This window comes from Clavelina lepadiformis, chromosome 3, assembly GCF_947623445.1.
Source record: "Clavelina lepadiformis chromosome 3, kaClaLepa1.1, whole genome shotgun sequence".
NCBI lineage: Eukaryota > Metazoa > Chordata > Ascidiacea > Aplousobranchia > Clavelinidae > Clavelina > Clavelina lepadiformis.
This window is the reverse complement of record NC_135242.1, coordinates 22,433,026-22,454,899: the sequence shown is the minus strand read 5'-3', so window position 1 is coordinate 22,454,899 and position 21,874 is coordinate 22,433,026. Positions and strand designations below refer to the sequence as shown.

Below are 21,874 nucleotides of genomic sequence, written 5' to 3'. Positions count from 1 at the left end.
TATGAAAATATAATTTCACATCCGCGTTGTCGGCATGATTCGAACCTGCGCGGGCAGAGCCCAACAGATTTCAAGTCTGTCGCCTTAACCACTCGGCCACGACAACTGTGCTTAATGTTCAATGCAAATAAATAAACTCGCACTTTTCTCGAATCTCTTATGAAAACATAATTTCAATCCCGCGTTGTCAGCAGGATTCGAACTTACGCGGGCAGAGCCATACATATTTCAATTCTGTCGCCTTAACCACTCGGCCACGACAACTGTGCTTAATTTACAATGCAAATTGTTAAAATGGCACTTTTCTCGAATCTCTTGTGAAAAAATAATTTCAATTCCGCGTTGTCGGCAATATTCCAACCTACGCGGGCAGAGCCCAACTAATTTCAAGTCTGTCGCGTTAACCACTCCGTCACGACAACTGTGCTTAATTTGCACTGCAAATAGATAAACTCGCACTTTTCTCGAATCTCTTATGAAAAATTTATGTTAACGTTTGCTGCCACTTTTTTCAGTTCCTTGTTAAACTAGTGTTTCCTAGTTAACTAAGAGCTAGTTTCAACCAAATTTTAAGTACTAAAGTAAACTTCTGTTATTTCCTTCAGTTTGACTTTCTGTTAACCTAAGCGCCTATATTTGAAAAATATCGTTACAAATTTCAAGTCTGTATTTTTCAGTCTAGCCAGCTGCTGGCCTAGACGTCAGGCTAGCCAGCTGCTGGCCTAGACGTCAGGCTAGCCAGCTGCTGGCCTAGACGTCAGTCAATGGTCATCAAACGGTTGTTGGCTCGTCACTCTGCGGCCCGCTGGTTTGAACCTGCATCTTGTCGATCGACGTTCACCGATTTTTCCACTGTAGTATGTGTGCCCTCCACCCGCCCCCTAGTTTCATATTCATATGAATATGCATATGCAATATCCAGATTAAGTTGCAAAAGTAATATCGGCTTTGTCGGCGGGATTCGAACGTACGCGGGCTGGGCCCAACAGATTTCGAGTCTGTCGCCTTAACCACTCCGCCACGACAACTGTGCCTAATGCATAGATGAAATAGATAAAATGCCACATTTCCGAATATCCATATGAAATTGCAAAAGTAATATCGGCTTTGTCGGCGGGATTCGAACGTACGCGGGCTGGGCCCAACAGATTTCGAGTCTGTCGCCTTAACCACTCCGCCACGACAACTGTGCCTAATGCATAGATGAAATAGATAAAATGCCACATTTCCGAATATTCATATGAAATTGCAAAAGTAATATCGGCGTTGTCGGCGGGATTCGAACGTATGCGGGCAGGAACCAAGAGATTTCGAGTCTGTCGCCTTAACCACTCGGCCACGACAACTGTGCTTAATGCACAGATGAAATAGATAAAATGGCGCATTTCCGATTATCCATTTGAAATTGCAAAAGTAATATCGGCGTTGTCGGCAGGATTCGGGGATTCGATTCAGATTTCGGGCAGGGCCCAACGACAACTGTGCTTAAAGTTCAACGCAAATAAACAAGATCGCACTTTTCTCGAATCTGTTATGAAAACATAAATTCAATCCCACGTTGTCGGCAGGATTCGAACCTACGCGGACAGAGCCCTACATATTTCAAGTCTGTCGCCTTAACCACTCGGCCACGATAACTGTGCTTAATGTTCAACGCAAATAAATAAGATGGCACTTTTCTCGAATCTCTTATGAAAACATAATTTCACATCCGCGTTGTCGGCAGGATTCGAACCTGCGCGGGCAGAGCCCAACAGATTTCAAGTCTGTCGCCTTAACCACTCGGCCACGACAACTGTGCATAATGTTCAATGCAAATAAATAAACTCGCACTTTTCTCGAATCTCTTATGAAAACATAATTTCAATCCCGCGTTGTCGGCAGGATTCGAACTTACGCGGGCAGAGCCCTACATATTTCAATTCTGTCGCCTTAACCACTCGGCCACGACAACTGTGCTTAATTTACAATGCAAATTGTTAAAATGGCACTTTTCTCGAATCTCTTGTGAAAAAATAATTTCAATTCCGCGTTGTCGGCAATATTCCAACCTACGCGGGCAGAGCCCAACTAATTTCAAGTCTGTCGCGTTAACCACTCCGTCACGACAACTGTGCTTAATTTGCACTGCAAATAGATAAACTCGCACTTTTCTCGAATCTCTTATGAAAAATTTATGTTAACGTTTGCTGCCACTTTTTTCAGTTCCTTGTTAAACTAGTGTTTCCTAGTTAACTAAGAGCTAGTTTCATCCAAATTTTAAGTACTAAAGTAAACTTCTGTTATTTCCTTCAGTTTGACTTTCTGTTAACCTAAGCGCCTATATTTGAAAAATATCGTTACAAATTTCAAGTCTGTATTTTTCAGTCTAGCCAGCGGGTGGCCTGGACGTCAGTCTAGCCAGCGGGTGGCCTGGACGTCAGTCTAGCCAGCGGGTGGCCTGGACGTCAGGCTAGCCAGCGGGTGGCCTGGACGTCAGGCTAGCCAGCGGGTGGCCTGGACGTCAGGCTAGCCAGCGGGTGGCCTGGACGTCAGGCTAGCCAGCGGGTGGCCTGGACGTCAGGCTAGCCAGCGGGTGGCCTGGACGTCAGTCTAGCCAGCGGGTGGCCTGGACGTCAGGCTAGCCAGCGGGTGGCCTGGACGTCAGGCTAGCCAGCGGGTGGCTTGGACGTCAGGCTAGCCAGCGGGTGGCCTGGACGTCAGGCTAGCCAGCGGGTGGCCTGGACGTCAGGCTAGCCAGCGGGTGGCCTGGACGTCAGGCTAGCCAGCGGGTGGCCTGGACGTCAGGCTAGCCAGCGGGTGGCCTGGACGTCAGGCTAGCCAGCGGGTGGCCTGGACGTCAGGCTAGCCAGCGGGTGGCCTGGACGTCAGGCTAGCCAGCGGGTGGCCTGGACGTCAGGCTAGCCAGCGGGTGGCCTGGACGTCAGGCTAGCCAGCGGGTGGCCTGGACGTCAGGCTGGCCAGCGGGTGGCCTGGACGTCAGGCTGGCCAGCGGGTGGCCCTGGACGTCAGGCTGGCCAGCGGGTGGCCCTGGACGTCAGGCTGGCCAGCGGGTGGCCCTGGACGTCAGGCTGGCCAGCGGGTGGCCCTGGACGTCAGGCTGGCCAGCGGGTGGCCCTGGACGTCAGGCTGGCCAGCGGGTGGCCCTGGACGTCAGGCTGGCCAGCGGGTGGCCCTGGACGTCAGGCTGGCCAGCGGGTGGCCTGGACGTCAGGCTGGCCAGCGGGTGGCCTGGACGTCAGGCAGGCCAGCGGGTGGCCTGGACGTCAGGCTGGCCAGCGGGTGGCCTGGACGTCAGGCTGGCCAGCGGGTGGCCCTGGACGTCAGGCTGGCCAGCGGGTGGCCCTGGACGTCAGGCTGGCCAGCGGGTGGCCCTGGACGTCAGGCTGGCCAGCGGGTGGCCCTGGACGTCAGGCTGGCCAGCGGGTGGCCCTGGACGTCAGGCTGGCCAGCGGGTGGCCCTGGACGTCAGGCTGGCCAGCGGGTGGCCCTGGACGTCAGGCTGGCCAGCGGGTGGCCCTGGACGTCAGGCTGGCCAGCGGGTGGCCCTGGACGTCAGGCTGGCCAGCGGGTGGCCCTGGACGTCAGGCTGGCCAGCGGGTGGCCTGGACGTCAGGCTGGCCAGCGGGTGGCCTGGACGTCAGTCTAGCCAGCGGGTGGCCTAGACGTCAGTGTGCTTAACGTCAGTCTATGGTCAGTGTGCTTAACGTCAGGGTGCTTAACGTCAGTCTATGGTCAACAAACGGTTGTTGGCTCGTCACTCTGCGGCCCGCTGGTTTGAACCTGCATCTTGTCGATCGACGTTCACCGATTTTTCCACTGTAGTATGTGTACCCTCCACCCGCCCCCTAGTTTCATATTCATATGAATATGCATATGCAATATCCAGATTAAGTTGCAAAAGTAATATCGGCTTTGTCGGCGGGATTCGAACGTACGCGGGCTGGGCCCAACAGATTTCGAGTCTGTCGCCTTAACCACTCCGCCACGACAACTGTGCCTAATGCATAGATGAAATAGATAAAATGCCACATTTCCGAATATCCATATGAAATTGCAAAAGTAATATCGGCTTTGTCGGCGGGATTCGAACGTACGCGGGCTGGGCCCAACAGATTTCGAGTCTGTCGCCTTAACCACTCCGCCACGACAACTGTGCCTAATGCATAGATGAAATAGATAAAATGCCACATTTCCGAATATTCATATGAAATTGCAAAAGTAATATCGGCGTTGTCGGCGGGATTCGAACGTACGCGGGCAGGAACCAAGAGATTTCGAGTCTGTCGCCTTAACCACTCGGCCACGACAACTGTGCTTAATGCACAGATGAAATAGATAAAATGGCGCATTTCCGATTATCCATTTGAAATTGCAAAAGTAATATCGGCGTTGTCGGCAGGATTCGGGGATTCGATTCAGATTTCGGGCAGGGCCCAACGACAACTGTGCTTAAAGTTCAACGCAAATAAATAAGATCGCACTTTTCTCGAATCTGTTATGAAAACATAAATTCAATCCCACGTTGTCGGCAGGATTCGAACCTACGCGGACAGAGCCCTACATATTTCAAGTCTGTCGCCTTAACCACTCGGCCACGATAACTGTGCTTAATGTTCAACGCAAATAAATAAGATGGCACTTTTCTCGAATCTCTTATGAAAACATAATTTCACATCCGCGTTGTCGGCAGGATTCGAACCTGCGCGGGCAGAGCCCAACAGATTTCAAGTCTGTCGCCTTAACCACTCGGCCACGACAACTGTGCATAATGTTCAATGCAAATAAATAAACTCGCACTTTTCTCGAATCTCTTATGAAAACATAATTTCAATCCCGCGTTGTCGGCAGGATTCGAACTTACGCGGGCAGAGCCCTACATATTTCAATTCTGTCGCCTTAACCACTCGGCCACGACAACTGTGCTTAATTTACAATGCAAATTGTTAAAATGGCACTTTTCTCGAATCTCTTGTGAAAAAATAATTTCAATTCCGCGTTGTCGGCAATATTCCAACCTACGCGGGCAGAGCCCAACTAATTTCAAGTCTGTCGCGTTAACCACTCCGTCACGACAACTGTGCTTAATTTGCACTGCAAATAGATAAACTCGCACTTTTCTCGAATCTCTTATGAAAAATTTATGTTAACGTTTGCTGCCACTTTTTTCAGTTCCTTGTTAAACTAGTGTTTCCTAGTTAACTAAGAGCTAGTTTCATCCAAATTTTAAGTACTAAAGTAAACTTCTGTTATTTCCTTCAGTTTGACTTTCTGTTAACCTAAGCGCCTATATTTGAAAAATATCGTTACAAATTTCAAGTATGTATTTTTCAGTCTAGCCAGCGGGTGGCCTGGACGTCAGTCTAGCCAGCGGGTGGCCTGGACGTCAGTCTAGCCAGCGGGTGGCCTGGACGATAGTCTAGCCAGCGGGTGGCCTGGACGTCAGTCTAGCCAGCGGGTGGCCTGGACGTCAGGCTAGCCAGCGGGTTGCCTGGACGTCAGTCTAGCCAGCTGGTGGCCTGGACGTCAGTCTAGCCAGCGGGTGGCCTGGACGTCAGTCTAGCCAGCGGGTGGCCTGGACGTCAGTCTAGCCAGCGGGTGGCCTGGACGTCAGTCTAGCCAGCGGGTGGCCTGGACGTCAGTCTAGCCAGCGGGTGGCCTGGACGTCAGTCTAGCCAGCGGGTGGCCTGGACGTCAGTCTAGCCAGCGGGTGGCCTGGACGTCAGTCTAGCCAGCGGGTGGCCTGGACGTCAGTCTAGCCAGCGGGTGGCCTGGACGTCAGTCTAGCCAGCGGGTGGCCTGGACGTCAGTCTAGCCAGCGGGTGGCCTGGACGTCAGTCTAGCCAGCTGGTGGCCTGGACGTCAGTCTAGCCAGCGGGTGGCCTGGACGTCAGTCTAGCCAGCTGGTGGCCTGGACGTCAGTCTAGCCAGCGGGTGGCCTGGACGTCAGTCTAGCCAGCGGGTGGCCTGGACGTCAGTCTAGCCAGCGGGTGGCCTGGACGTCAGTCTAGCCAGCGGGTGGCCTGGACGTCAGTCTAGCCAGCGGGTGGCCTGGACGTCAGTCTAGCCAGCGGGTGGCCTGGACGTCAGGCTAGCCAGCGGGTGGCCTGGACGTCAGTCTAGCCAGCGGGTGGCCTGGACGTCAGTCTAGCCAGCGGGTGGCCTGGACGTCAGTCTAGCCAGCGGGTGGCCTGGACGTCAGTCTAGCCAGCGGGTGGCCTGGACGTCAGTCTAGCCAGCGGGTGGCCTAGACGTCAGTCTAGCCAGCGGGTGGCCTAGACGTCAGTGTGCTTAACGTCAGTCTATGGTCAGTGTGCTTAACGTCAGGGTGCTTAACGTCAGTCTATGGTCAACAAACGGTTGTTGGCTCGTCACTCTGCGGCCCGCTGGTTTGAACCTGCATCTTGTCGATCGACGTTCACCGATTTTTCCACTGTAGTATGTGTGATGGATGTTATTGTGTGTACTGTATGACATATTACCTAAACTTTGTTCACTTGTATGAAGTATTATTAGCCTAATTGTTTGGTCGTATTACTTTTCCTTGCAACCACTGGTGCTGTCTGCATTTGTTTGGTTTCTTACCTTTGATTCATTGTTGCACCACGTCCAAGTTTGTTTTTTATGATGCAAACACACTGAAATATTGCACTGTAGTTCTATTGGAATTGGAACACTTCTGGTACCTATTATTGTTCTTAAATTTACCTTTTGTACATGTGTACTGTATATCTTTTTAAGTGATTATGTGCGTTTTGTGAATTTCTCCATAATGTCAGTAAATTTATGGTGTATGTTTGAGATTTTAACCATATGTAGAATTAATTTTAATCATTTAATCTTTCTGTTTGATTTTGATTGCAACACGTTTATCACCATGCTTTTATGTTTTACAGCCATCCTTGTAGGCTATATACCATGTAAATATGTATGTATCAGCTACTAAATATGTGAGACTAGTTTAGCCTACAAACGAATTTTTCAGGAAAACTATTTCGAGTGCATGTAACAAATACGTTAGTTACAAAAAACTATTAAGATTCAATACTTAACAGAAACACTACATTCCTCAAAATAGCATTGTTGTAACATATCCAAATCTCTTGTCCTGTTATGTTTCTTCTTGTTATCGATGCTGGCACTATTTGTCCATCAAAGTTTCTGCTGTGATTCATATTTTTGAAGGCAATCAATTGCTTTAGCAACGCTACGGTACAATATTTTATGTGATTTTCGCTTCGTTTGGCTTCATCTCTCAAATATGTAAGTCGGCTCGGTGGCTGAGTGGTCAGAGCGCTGGACTCGCAATAGTGCAGCCCAAAGTTCCGTGTTCGATACCCAGTACCTAAACGACACTTGCTCCTGTTCAGTGGACCTGGTATACAGTTCTAAATTTGGGTAGTACAATATAAAAAAAAACAAATAAAAAATTTGTGGCAGTCAGAACTTGCACAAAGGCCAGTTCGGTAACCGGGGCTCGAGTCTTGAGAAATCATGGCCGGGTTGAAGTCGTGCAAAGACTTTTCTCAGACCAAAGATAAGGGTTATCATAGCTTACCAAACCATGTTTTTTTTTGTAAAAGATACAAATAGGTAATAATTTGCAACGTTAAAGAGGTTTTGGTACAGATAAGAGTTGGATCAATTGTAATTTGTAATTGAGCTGAATGTAATTAATTACATTTTTCATGTAATTGTAATTGAAGGATTTTTATTTTGTGTAATTGTAATTTGATAAAATTTTTGCCTAATTACAATTTCAATTACATTGTTATTGAGACCTGATAAGCACAACATAAAATAGTTAAGCCTATTTACATAGGTGTGCTATGCGTGCCTCGTTAACTAGATAATTCAGCCATGCTAAAAGGGTCATGTCCCAATTCAAAGAGATAGGCTTTTCAATGCAAAGTAGGGGAGACCGGGGTTAGTTGGATAAAATTTTAGGAAAATTTAAACCACAAAAATTCAGAAGGATCTTCGAAACCTTTATCTAGTCTGGCATAATGACTACGCTGGTCTACAACTTATTACAAAAGACTGACCAGAAATTGTTACAGGTTTACGCGCAAACTTTATTTTTTCAGACATCAGTCACATTTTTCTACTAACCCCGAAGCCGGGGTTTGTTGGAAAACCACACGGGGTTAGTTGGAAAATATATCAATTTGTTATATACAGTATTCAAAAGTGTCTGTTCTTTGAATGTCAATCAATCTATTGTGGATTGTAGCCCGACAAGTCAACAGGGAAGAAAAATTTCTGCTGACAGCGTTTCGTTGATCCGCGTAGATCCACGTTGAGTTTTGCGTTTATACTCGCGCATACTTTCAATTAAAAAGTGTAGAAAAGCCTATTTGTCGATCTGTATCAAATAACAAGTTCCAACTTAACTGTACGAGGTTGTATAAGTTAAAAATATGAATTCCATCAAGCATTAATAAAAAAACATTTTACTCATATGATTTTACATATTCCAACTAACCCCATTCAAAATTTTCCAACTAACCCCGTATGCACATGGGAGAGAAAACTTACTTTTTATGTAGCTACTAAACCAGGTAATTTAATTGCCTCTGCCTTTTCTGGTACCATGGCACCTACGGTCAATATAGACTAATGAACTTTCAATTGTCTCTCTAGAGCACTATGTTACACTATATTTACCAACAAGCTCGAATTTTAGTTCAAAGTGTAAAAAACAGAAAAACGTGTACCACTCTTATGCTTCTGCTCTGAGACCAATAACATTAACATGGCGAATAGATAACATCGTTATCAATCACTAAGGGGCAGTAAAGATTTACAAAGATGTTCGGGGAGTACTAAAACTGCGATTTTTCAACTAACCCCGCTGTCCAACTAACCCCGGTCTCCCCTACATTAAATCAAGAAGCTACCAACGCAAAACTACATTATAAACCTACCCTGAATTTTGGCTTGCAACAAGACCTAGGTTATGTCTGTCTACAGTCTTAATTTGGACAAAATCCATGTACTCAGTTTTCTATAACAATTGCCTAAACTTTACAACAAGTTTTTAGCTTAACATTTTATGACAAATACTCCAAAAAAACAAAAATTCAAACCCACACAAAATTTACAACTTAGCCTAGACCTGGAACCAGCTGTCGTCAAAACAACGACGAAATACTCCATATCGACGTCACGTGCGCATTGGACCGGAAAATTTTTACTTTTTTTAATATGACGCATTGAGTGCGACACAATCACAATCACTGTGTTGCCGGCACAAAATTGTCGTATTATTGGGAAGTGACCCCTTAAACGTGAAGAAATTCATAAATTTTAGATTTACTTATGACTATATCTATATATATTATATAAGGTAAGTGATTAGGATTAGGTTTAGGTGAATAGGAGGGCAAGTTTCTGGTGGTCTAGACGTGAGTCTAGCCAGCTGGTGGCCTGGACGTCAGTCTAGCCAGCTGGTGGCCTGGACGTCAGTCTAGCCAGCGGGTGGCCTGGACGTCAGTCTAGCCAGCGGGTGGCCTGGACGTCAGTCTAGCCAGCGGGTGGCCTGGACGTCAGTCTAGCCAGCGGGTGGCCTGGACGTCAGTCTAGCCAGCGGGTGGCCTGGACGTCAGTCTAGCCAGCGGGTGGCCTGGACGTCAGGCTAGCCAGCGGGTGGCCTGGACGTCAGTCTAGCCAGCGGGTGGCCTGGACGTCAGTCTAGCCAGCGGGTGGCCTGGACGTCAGTCTAGCCAGCGGGTGGCCTGGACGTCAGTCTAGCCAGCGGGTGGCCTGGACGTCAGTCTAGCCAGCGGGTGGCCTAGACGTCAGTCTAGCCAGCGGGTGGCCTAGACGTCAGTGTGCTTAACGTCAGTCTATGGTCAGTGTGCTTAACGTCAGGGTGCTTAACGTCAGTCTATGGTCAACAAACGGTTGTTGGCTCGTCACTCTGCGGCCCGCTGGTTTGAACCTGCATCTTGTCGATCGACGTTCACCGATTTTTCCACTGTAGTATGTGTGATGGATGTTATTGTGTGTACTGTATGACATATTACCTAAACTTTGTTCACTTGTATGAAGTATTATTAGCCTAATTGTTTGGTCGTATTACTTTTCCTTGCAACCACTGGTGCTGTCTGCATTTGTTTGGTTTCTTACCTTTGATTCATTGTTGCACCACGTCCAAGTTTGTTTTTTATGATGCAAACACACTGAAATATTGCACTGTAGTTCTATTGGAATTGGAACACTTCTGGTACCTATTATTGTTCTTAAATTTACCTTTTGTACATGTGTACTGTATATCTTTTTAAGTGATTATGTGCGTTTTGTGAATTTCTCCATAATGTCAGTAAATTTATGGTGTATGTTTGAGATTTTAACCATATGTAGAATTAATTTTAATCATTTAATCTTTCTGTTTGATTTTGATTGCAACACGTTTATCACCATGCTTTTATGTTTTACAGCCATCCTTGTAGGTTATATACCTATCTTCTCCTGACTTTCAAATCTGACAAGATGAAAATCAAGCTAGCGTAGTCTAGATGAAAATCAACTTGATTTCGAGACCTAGCTACGCCTACGTCTCTGTAGTGTATTAACTATAAGCTAGTTTCAACTAAATTTTAAGTACTAAAGTAAACTTCTGTTATTTGCTTAAGTCTAGCCAGCTGGTGGCCTAGACGTCAGTCTATGGTCATCAAACGGTTGTTGGCTCGTCACTCTGCAGCCCGCTGGTTTGAACCTGCATCTTGTCGATCGACGTTCACCGATTTTTCCACTGTAGTATGTGTACCCTCCACCCGCCCCTTAGTTTCATATGAATATGCATATGCAATATCCAGATTGCAAAAGTAATATCGGCTTTGTCGGCGGGATTCGAACGTACGCGGGCTGGGCCCAACAGATTTCGAGTCTGTCGCCTTAACCACTCCGCCACGACAACTGTGCCTAATGCATAGATGAAATAGATAAAATGCCACATTTCCGAATATCCATATGAAATTGCAAAAGTAATATCGGCTTTGTCGGCGGGATTCGAACGTACGCGGGTTGGGCCCAACAGATTTCGAGTCTGTCGCCTTAACCACTCCGCCACGACAACTGTGCCTAATGCATAGATGAAATAGATAAAATGCCACATTTCCGAATATTCATATGAAATTGCAAAAGTAATATCGGCGTTGTCGGCGGGATTCGAACGTACGCGGGCAGGAACCAAGAGATTTCGAGTCTGTCGCCTTAACCACTCGGCCACGACAACTGTGCTTAATGCACAGATGAAATAGATAAAATGGCGCATTTCCGATTATCCATTTGAAATTGCAAAAGTAATATCGGCGTTGTCGGCAGGAATCGGGGATTCGATTCAGATTTCGGGCAGGGCCCAACGACAACTGTGCTTAATGTTCAACGCAAATAAATAAGATGGCACTTTTCTCGAATCTCTTATGAAAATATAATTTCACATCCGCGTTGTCGGCATGATTCGAACCTGCGCGGGCAGAGCCCAACAGATTTCAAGTCTGTCGCCTTAACCACTCGGCCACGACAACTGTGCTTAATGTTCAATGCAAATAAATAAACTCGCACTTTTCTCGAATCTCTTATGAAAACATAATTTCAATCCCGCGTTGTCAGCAGGATTCGAACTTACGCGGGCAGAGCCATACATATTTCAATTCTGTCGCCTTAACCACTCGGCCACGACAACTGTGCTTAATTTACAATGCAAATTGTTAAAATGGCACTTTTCTCGAATCTCTTGTGAAAAAATAATTTCAATTCCGCGTTGTCGGCAATATTCCAACCTACGCGGGCAGAGCCCAACTAATTTCAAGTCTGTCGCGTTAACCACTCCGTCACGACAACTGTGCTTAATTTGCACTGCAAATAGATAAACTCGCACTTTTCTCGAATCTCTTATGAAAAATTTATGTTAACGTTTGCTGCCACTTTTTTCAGTTCCTTGTTAAACTAGTGTTTCCTAGTTAACTAAGAGCTAGTTTCAACCAAATTTTAAGTACTAAAGTAAACTTCTGTTATTTCCTTCAGTTTGACTTTCTGTTAACCTAAGCGCCTATATTTGAAAAATATCGTTACAAATTTCAAGTCTGTATTTTTCAGTCTAGCCAGCTGCTGGCCTAGACGTCAGGCTAGCCAGCTGCTGGCCTAGACGTCAGGCTAGCCAGCTGCTGGCCTAGACGTCAGTCAATGGTCATCAAACGGTTGTTGGCTCGTCACTCTGCGGCCCGCTGGTTTGAACCTGCATCTTGTCGATCGACGTTCACCGATTTTTCCACTGTAGTATGTGTGCCCTCCACCCGCCCCCTAGTTTCATATTCATATGAATATGCATATGCAATATCCAGATTAAGTTGCAAAAGTAATATCGGCTTTGTCGGCGGGATTCGAACGTACGCGGGCTGGGCCCAACAGATTTCGAGTCTGTCGCCTTAACCACTCCGCCACGACAACTGTGCCTAATGCATAGATGAAATAGATAAAATGCCACATTTCCGAATATCCATATGAAATTGCAAAAGTAATATCGGCTTTGTCGGCGGGATTCGAACGTACGCGGGCTGGGCCCAACAGATTTCGAGTCTGTCGCCTTAACCACTCCGCCACGACAACTGTGCCTAATGCATAGATGAAATAGATAAAATGCCACATTTCCGAATATTCATATGAAATTGCAAAAGTAATATCGGCGTTGTCGGCGGGATTCGAACGTATGCGGGCAGGAACCAAGAGATTTCGAGTCTGTCGCCTTAACCACTCGGCCACGACAACTGTGCTTAATGCACAGATGAAATAGATAAAATGGCGCATTTCCGATTATCCATTTGAAATTGCAAAAGTAATATCGGCGTTGTCGGCAGGATTCGGGGATTCGATTCAGATTTCGGGCAGGGCCCAACGACAACTGTGCTTAAAGTTCAACGCAAATAAACAAGATCGCACTTTTCTCGAATCTGTTATGAAAACATAAATTCAATCCCACGTTGTCGGCAGGATTCGAACCTACGCGGACAGAGCCCTACATATTTCAAGTCTGTCGCCTTAACCACTCGGCCACGATAACTGTGCTTAATGTTCAACGCAAATAAATAAGATGGCACTTTTCTCGAATCTCTTATGAAAACATAATTTCACATCCGCGTTGTCGGCAGGATTCGAACCTGCGCGGGCAGAGCCCAACAGATTTCAAGTCTGTCGCCTTAACCACTCGGCCACGACAACTGTGCATAATGTTCAATGCAAATAAATAAACTCGCACTTTTCTCGAATCTCTTATGAAAACATAATTTCAATCCCGCGTTGTCGGCAGGATTCGAACTTACGCGGGCAGAGCCCTACATATTTCAATTCTGTCGCCTTAACCACTCGGCCACGACAACTGTGCTTAATTTACAATGCAAATTGTTAAAATGGCACTTTTCTCGAATCTCTTGTGAAAAAATAATTTCAATTCCGCGTTGTCGGCAATATTCCAACCTACGCGGGCAGAGCCCAACTAATTTCAAGTCTGTCGCGTTAACCACTCCGTCACGACAACTGTGCTTAATTTGCACTGCAAATAGATAAACTCGCACTTTTCTCGAATCTCTTATGAAAAATTTATGTTAACGTTTGCTGCCACTTTTTTCAGTTCCTTGTTAAACTAGTGTTTCCTAGTTAACTAAGAGCTAGTTTCATCCAAATTTTAAGTACTAAAGTAAACTTCTGTTATTTCCTTCAGTTTGACTTTCTGTTAACCTAAGCGCCTATATTTGAAAAATATCGTTACAAATTTCAAGTCTGTATTTTTCAGTCTAGCCAGCGGGTGGCCTGGACGTCAGTCTAGCCAGCGGGTGGCCTGGACGTCAGTCTAGCCAGCGGGTGGCCTGGACGTCAGGCTAGCCAGCGGGTGGCCTGGACGTCAGGCTAGCCAGCGGGTGGCCTGGACGTCAGGCTAGCCAGCGGGTGGCCTGGACGTCAGGCTAGCCAGCGGGTGGCCTGGACGTCAGGCTAGCCAGCGGGTGGCCTGGACGTCAGGCTAGCCAGCGGGTGGCCTGGACGTCAGGCTAGCCAGCGGGTGGCCTGGACGTCAGGCTAGCCAGCGGGTGGCCTGGACGTCAGGCTAGCCAGCGGGTGGCCTGGACGTCAGGCTAGCCAGCGGGTGGCCTGGACGTCAGGCTAGCCAGCGGGTGGCCTGGACGTCAGGCTAGCCAGCGGGTGGCCTGGACGTCAGGCTAGCCAGCGGGTGGCCTGGACGTCAGGCTAGCCAGCGGGTGGCCTGGACGTCAGGCTAGCCAGCGGGTGGCCTGGACGTCAGGCTAGCCAGCGGGTGGCCTGGACGTCAGGCTGGCCAGCGGGTGGCCTGGACGTCAGGCTGGCCAGCGGGTGGCCTGGACGTCAGGCTGGCCAGCGGGTGGCCTGGACGTCAGGCTGGCCAGCGGGTGGCCCTGGACGTCAGGCTGGCCAGCGGGTGGCCCTGGACGTCAGGCTGGCCAGCGGGTGGCCCTGGACGTCAGGCTGGCCAGCGGGTGGCCCTGGACGTCAGGCTGGCCAGCGGGTGGCCCTGGACGTCAGGCTGGCCAGCGGGTGGCCCTGGACGTCAGGCTGGCCAGCGGGTGGCCCTGGACGTCAGGCTGGCCAGCGGGTGGCCCTGGACGTCAGGCTGGCCAGCGGGTGGCCTGGACGTCAGGCAGGCCAGCGGGTGGCCTGGACGTCAGGCTGGCCAGCGGGTGGCCTGGACGTCAGGCTGGCCAGCGGGTGGCCCTGGACGTCAGGCTGGCCAGCGGGTGGCCCTGGACGTCAGGCTGGCCAGCGGGTGGCCCTGGACGTCAGGCTGGCCAGCGGGTGGCCCTGGACGTCAGGCTGGCCAGCGGGTGGCCCTGGACGTCAGGCTGGCCAGCGGGTGGCCCTGGACGTCAGGCTGGCCAGCGGGTGGCCCTGGACGTCAGGCTGGCCAGCGGGTGGCCCTGGACGTCAGGCTGGCCAGCGGGTGGCCCTGGACGTCAGGCTGGCCAGCGGGTGGCCCTGGACGTCAGGCTGGCCAGCGGGTGGCCTGGACGTCAGGCTGGCCAGCGGGTGGCCTGGACGTCAGTCTAGCCAGCGGGTGGCCTAGACGTCAGTGTGCTTAACGTCAGTCTATGGTCAGTGTGCTTAACGTCAGGGTGCTTAACGTCAGTCTATGGTCAACAAACGGTTGTTGGCTCGTCACTCTGCGGCCCGCTGGTTTGAACCTGCATCTTGTCGATCGACGTTCACCGATTTTTCCACTGTAGTATGTGTACCCTCCACCCGCCCCCTAGTTTCATATTCATATGAATATGCATATGCAATATCCAGATTAAGTTGCAAAAGTAATATCGGCTTTGTCGGCGGGATTCGAACGTACGCGGGCTGGGCCCAACAGATTTCGAGTCTGTCGCCTTAACCACTCCGCCACGACAACTGTGCCTAATGCATAGATGAAATAGATAAAATGCCACATTTCCGAATATCCATATGAAATTGCAAAAGTAATATCGGCTTTGTCGGCGGGATTCGAACGTACGCGGGCTGGGCCCAACAGATTTCGAGTCTGTCGCCTTAACCACTCCGCCACGACAACTGTGCCTAATGCATAGATGAAATAGATAAAATGCCACATTTCCGAATATTCATATGAAATTGCAAAAGTAATATCGGCGTTGTCGGCGGGATTCGAACGTACGCGGGCAGGAACCAAGAGATTTCGAGTCTGTCGCCTTAACCACTCGGCCACGACAACTGTGCTTAATGCACAGATGAAATAGATAAAATGGCGCATTTCCGATTATCCATTTGAAATTGCAAAAGTAATATCGGCGTTGTCGGCAGGATTCGGGGATTCGATTCAGATTTCGGGCAGGGCCCAACGACAACTGTGCTTAAAGTTCAACGCAAATAAATAAGATCGCACTTTTCTCGAATCTGTTATGAAAACATAAATTCAATCCCACGTTGTCGGCAGGATTCGAACCTACGCGGACAGAGCCCTACATATTTCAAGTCTGTCGCCTTAACCACTCGGCCACGATAACTGTGCTTAATGTTCAACGCAAATAAATAAGATGGCACTTTTCTCGAATCTCTTATGAAAACATAATTTCACATCCGCGTTGTCGGCAGGATTCGAACCTGCGCGGGCAGAGCCCAACAGATTTCAAGTCTGTCGCCTTAACCACTCGGCCACGACAACTGTGCATAATGTTCAATGCAAATAAATAAACTCGCACTTTTCTCGAATCTCTTATGAAAACATAATTTCAATCCCGCGTTGTCGGCAGGATTCGAACTTACGCGGGCAGAGCCCTACATATTTCAATTCTGTCGCCTTAACCACTCGGCCACGACAACTGTGCTTAATTTACAATGCAAATTGTTAAAATGGCACTTTTCTCGAATCTCTTGTGAAAAAATAATTTCAATTCCGCGTTGTCGGCAATATTCCAACCTACGCGGGCAGAGCCCAACTAATTTCAAGTCTGTCGCGTTAACCACTCCGTCACGACAACTGTGCTTAATTTGCACTGCAAATAGATAAACTCGCACTTTTCTCGAATCTCTTATGAAAAATTTATGTTAACGTTTGCTGCCACTTTTTTCAGTTCCTTGTTAAACTAGTGTTTCCTAGTTAACTAAGAGCTAGTTTCATCCAAATTTTAAGTACTAAAGTAAACTTCTGTTATTTCCTTCAGTTTGACTTTCTGTTAACCTAAGCGCCTATATTTGAAAAATATCGTTACAAATTTCAAGTATGTATTTTTCAGTCTAGCCAGCGGGTGGCCTGGACGTCAGTCTAGCCAGCGGGTGGCCTGGACGTCAGTCTAGCCAGCGGGTGGCCTGGACGATAGTCTAGCCAGCGGGTGGCCTGGACGTCAGTCTAGCCAGCGGGTGGCCTGGACGTCAGGCTAGCCAGCGGGTTGCCTGGACGTCAGTCTAGCCAGCTGGTGGCCTGGACGTCAGTCTAGCCAGCGGGTGGCCTGGACGTCAGTCTAGCCAGCGGGTGGCCTGGACGTCAGTCTAGCCAGCGGGTGGCCTGGACGTCAGTCTAGCCAGCGGGTGGCCTGGACGTCAGTCTAGCCAGCGGGTGGCCTGGACGTCAGTCTAGCCAGCGGGTGGCCTGGACGTCAGTCTAGCCAGCGGGTGGCCTGGACGTCAGTCTAGCCAGCGGGTGGCCTGGACGTCAGTCTAGCCAGCGGGTGGCCTGGACGTCAGTCTAGCCAGCGGGTGGCCTGGACGTCAGTCTAGCCAGCGGGTGGCCTGGACGTCAGTCTAGCCAGCTGGTGGCCTGGACGTCAGTCTAGCCAGCGGGTGGCCTGGACGTCAGTCTAGCCAGCTGGTGGCCTGGACGTCAGTCTAGCCAGCGGGTGGCCTGGACGTCAGTCTAGCCAGCGGGTGGCCTGGACGTCAGTCTAGCCAGCGGGTGGCCTGGACGTCAGTCTAGCCAGCGGGTGGCCTGGACGTCAGTCTAGCCAGCGGGTGGCCTGGACGTCAGTCTAGCCAGCGGGTGGCCTGGACGTCAGGCTAGCCAGCGGGTGGCCTGGACGTCAGTCTAGCCAGCGGGTGGCCTGGACGTCAGTCTAGCCAGCGGGTGGCCTGGACGTCAGTCTAGCCAGCGGGTGGCCTGGACGTCAGTCTAGCCAGCGGGTGGCCTGGACGTCAGTCTAGCCAGCGGGTGGCCTAGACGTCAGTCTAGCCAGCGGGTGGCCTAGACGTCAGTGTGCTTAACGTCAGTCTATGGTCAGTGTGCTTAACGTCAGGGTGCTTAACGTCAGTCTATGGTCAACAAACGGTTGTTGGCTCGTCACTCTGCGGCCCGCTGGTTTGAACCTGCATCTTGTCGATCGACGTTCACCGATTTTTCCACTGTAGTATGTGTGATGGATGTTATTGTGTGTACTGTATGACATATTACCTAAACTTTGTTCACTTGTATGAAGTATTATTAGCCTAATTGTTTGGTCGTATTACTTTTCCTTGCAACCACTGGTGCTGTCTGCATTTGTTTGGTTTCTTACCTTTGATTCATTGTTGCACCACGTCCAAGTTTGTTTTTTATGATGCAAACACACTGAAATATTGCACTGTAGTTCTATTGGAATTGGAACACTTCTGGTACCTATTATTGTTCTTAAATTTACCTTTTGTACATGTGTACTGTATATCTTTTTAAGTGATTATGTGCGTTTTGTGAATTTCTCCATAATGTCAGTAAATTTATGGTGTATGTTTGAGATTTTAACCATATGTAGAATTAATTTTAATCATTTAATCTTTCTGTTTGATTTTGATTGCAACACGTTTATCACCATGCTTTTATGTTTTACAGCCATCCTTGTAGGCTATATACCATGTAAATATGTATGTATCAGCTACTAAATATGTGAGACTAGTTTAGCCTACAAACGAATTTTTCAGGAAAACTATTTCGAGTGCATGTAACAAATACGTTAGTTACAAAAAACTATTAAGATTCAATACTTAACAGAAACACTACATTCCTCAAAATAGCATTGTTGTAACATATCCAAATCTCTTGTCCTGTTATGTTTCTTCTTGTTATCGATGCTGGCACTATTTGTCCATCAAAGTTTCTGCTGTGATTCATATTTTTGAAGGCAATCAATTGCTTTAGCAACGCTACGGTACAATATTTTATGTGATTTTCGCTTCGTTTGGCTTCATCTCTCAAATATGTAAGTCGGCTCGGTGGCTGAGTGGTCAGAGCGCTGGACTCGCAATAGTGCAGCCCAAAGTTCCGTGTTCGATACCCAGTACCTAAACGACACTTGCTCCTGTTCAGTGGACCTGGTATACAGTTCTAAATTTGGGTAGTACAATATAAAAAAAAACAAATAAAAAATTTGTGGCAGTCAGAACTTGCACAAAGGCCAGTTCGGTAACCGGGGCTCGAGTCTTGAGAAATCATGGCCGGGTTGAAGTCGTGCAAAGACTTTTCTCAGACCAAAGATAAGGGTTATCATAGCTTACCAAACCATGTTTTTTTTTGTAAAAGATACAAATAGGTAATAATTTGCAACGTTAAAGAGGTTTTGGTACAGATAAGAGTTGGATCAATTGTAATTTGTAATTGAGCTGAATGTAATTAATTACATTTTTCATGTAATTGTAATTGAAGGATTTTTATTTTGTGTAATTGTAATTTGATAAAATTTTTGCCTAATTACAATTTCAATTACATTGTTATTGAGACCTGATAAGCACAACATAAAATAGTTAAGCCTATTTACATAGGTGTGCTATGCGTGCCTCGTTAACTAGATAATTCAGCCATGCTAAAAGGGTCATGTCCCAATTCAAAGAGATAGGCTTTTCAATGCAAAGTAGGGGAGACCGGGGTTAGTTGGATAAAATTTTAGGAAAATTTAAACCACAAAAATTCAGAAGGATCTTCGAAACCTTTATCTAGTCTGGCATAATGACTACGCTGGTCTACAACTTATTACAAAAGACTGACCAGAAATTGTTACAGGTTTACGCGCAAACTTTATTTTTTCAGACATCAGTCACATTTTTCTACTAACCCCGAAGCCGGGGTTTGTTGGAAAACCACACGGGGTTAGTTGGAAAATATATCAATTTGTTATATACAGTATTCAAAAGTGTCTGTTCTTTGAATGTCAATCAATCTATTGTGGATTGTAGCCCGACAAGTCAACAGGGAAGAAAAATTTCTGCTGACAGCGTTTCGTTGATCCGCGTAGATCCACGTTGAGTTTTGCGTTTATACTCGCGCATACTTTCAATTAAAAAGTGTAGAAAAGCCTATTTGTCGATCTGTATCAAATAACAAGTTCCAACTTAACTGTACGAGGTTGTATAAGTTAAAAATATGAATTCCATCAAGCATTAATAAAAAAACATTTTACTCATATGATTTTACATATTCCAACTAACCCCATTCAAAATTTTCCAACTAACCCCGTATGCACATGGGAGAGAAAACTTACTTTTTATGTAGCTACTAAACCAGGTAATTTAATTGCCTCTGCCTTTTCTGGTACCATGGCACCTACGGTCAATATAGACTAATGAACTTTCAATTGTCTCTCTAGAGCACTATGTTACACTATATTTACCAACAAGCTCGAATTTTAGTTCAAAGTGTAAAAAACAGAAAAACGTGTACCACTCTTATGCTTCTGCTCTGAGACCAATAACATTAACATGGCGAATAGATAACATCGTTATCAATCACTAAGGGGCAGTAAAGATTTACAAAGATGTTCGGGGAGTACTAAAACTGCGATTTTTCAACTAACCCCGCTGTCCAACTAACCCCGGTCTCCCCTACATTAAATCAAGAAGCTACCAACGCAAAACTACATTATAAACCTACCCTGAATTTTGGCTTGCAACAAGACCTAGGTTATGTCTGTCTACAGTCTTAATTTGGACAAAATCCATGTACTCAGTTTTCTATAACAATTGCCTAAACTTTACAACAAGTTTTTAGCTTAACATTTTATGACAAATACTCCAAAAAAACAAAAATTCAAACCCACACAAAATTTACAACTTAGCCTAGACCTGGAACCAGCTGTCGTCAAAACAACGACGAAATACTCCATATCGACGTCACGTGCGCATTGGACCGGAAAATTTTTACTTTTTTTAATATGACGCATTGAGTGCGACACAATCACAATCACTGTGTTGCCGGCACAAAATTGTCGTATTATTGGGAAGTGACCCCTTAAACGTGAAGAAATTCATAAATTTTAGATTTACTTATGACTATATCTATATATATTATATAAGGTAAGTGATTAGGATTAGGTTTAGGTGAATAGGAGGGCAAGTTTCTGGTGGTCTAGACGTGAGTCTAGCCAGCTGGTGGCCTAGACGTGAGTCTAATGGTCATCAAACGATTGTTGGCTCGTCGCTCTGCGGCTCACTGGTTTGAACCTGCAGCTTGTCGATCGACGTTCTCCGATTTTTCCACTGCACTATGAGATCCCCCCACCCACCCACTGCTTTCATATCCATATGAATATGCATATGCAATATCCATATGAAATTGCAAAAGTAATATCGGCCTTGTCGGCAGGATTCGAACCTACGCGAGCTGGGCTCAACAGATTTCGAATCTGTCGCCTTAACCACTCCGCCACGACAACTGTGCCTAATGCATAGATGAAATAGTTAAAATGGTACATTTCTGAATATCCATATGAAATTGCAAAAGTAATATCGGCGTTGTCGGCGGGATTCGAACCTACGCGGGCAGAGCCCAACAGATTTTGAGTCTGTCGCCTTAACCACTCGGCCACGACAACTGTGCTTAATGCATAGATGAAATAGATAAAATCACACATTTCCAAATATCCATATGAATTAATTGCAAAAGTAATATCGGCGTTGTCGGCGGGATTCGAACCTACGCGGGCAGGGCCCAACAGATTTCGAGTCTGTCGCCTTAACCACTCGGCCACGACAACTGTGCTTAATGCATAGATGAAATAGATAAAATCGCACTTTTCCGAATATCCATATGAAATTGCAAAAGTAATATCGGCGTTGTCGGCAGGATTTGAACCTACGCGGGCATAGCCTAACTGATTTCGAGTCTGTCGCCTTAACCACTCGGCCACGACAACTGTGCTTAATGTGTAATGCAAATAGATAAAAACGCACTTTTCTCGAACCTCTTATGAAAAATTTAGACGTCAGTCTGGCCAGCTGGTGGCCTAGACGTCGTCAGTCGTCGTCAGTATGGCCAGCTGGTGGCCTAGACGTCGTCAGTATGGCCAGCTGGTGGCCTAGACGTCGTCAGTATGGCCAGCTGGTGGCCTAGACGTCGTCAGTATGGCCAGCTGGTGGCCTAGACGTCGTCAGTATGGCCAGCTGGTGGCCTAGA

At 47.2% G+C, this 21,874-nt stretch overlaps 1 protein-coding gene and 8 non-coding genes across 9 annotated transcripts in view; 1 reads left to right on the top strand and 8 right to left on the bottom strand.

Annotated features, from left to right (window-relative positions):
- LOC143448762 (receptor-interacting serine/threonine-protein kinase 1-like) overlaps positions 1 to 21,874 on the top strand; it is an 88,154-nt gene that overhangs the window by 24,610 nt on the left and 41,670 nt on the right. The gene's annotated exons all lie outside the window — the stretch shown is intronic.
- On the bottom strand, positions 25 to 106 carry Trnas-uga (transfer RNA serine (anticodon UGA)). Its single transcript has one exon. It is a non-coding gene; the product is annotated as a tRNA-Ser (tRNA).
- On the bottom strand, positions 1,715 to 1,796 carry Trnas-uga (transfer RNA serine (anticodon UGA)). Its single transcript has one exon. It is a non-coding gene; the product is annotated as a tRNA-Ser (tRNA).
- On the bottom strand, positions 4,682 to 4,763 carry Trnas-uga (transfer RNA serine (anticodon UGA)). The gene has a single exon. It is a non-coding gene; the product is annotated as a tRNA-Ser (tRNA).
- Trnas-uga (transfer RNA serine (anticodon UGA)) lies at positions 11,450 to 11,531 on the bottom strand. The gene has a single exon. It is a non-coding gene; the product is annotated as a tRNA-Ser (tRNA).
- Positions 13,140 to 13,221, bottom strand: Trnas-uga (transfer RNA serine (anticodon UGA)). Its single transcript has one exon. It is a non-coding gene; the product is annotated as a tRNA-Ser (tRNA).
- Trnas-uga (transfer RNA serine (anticodon UGA)) lies at positions 16,108 to 16,189 on the bottom strand. The gene has a single exon. It is a non-coding gene; the product is annotated as a tRNA-Ser (tRNA).
- On the bottom strand, positions 21,212 to 21,293 carry Trnal-caa (transfer RNA leucine (anticodon CAA)). Its single transcript has one exon. It is a non-coding gene; the product is annotated as a tRNA-Leu (tRNA).
- On the bottom strand, positions 21,374 to 21,455 carry Trnas-cga (transfer RNA serine (anticodon CGA)). The gene has a single exon. It is a non-coding gene; the product is annotated as a tRNA-Ser (tRNA).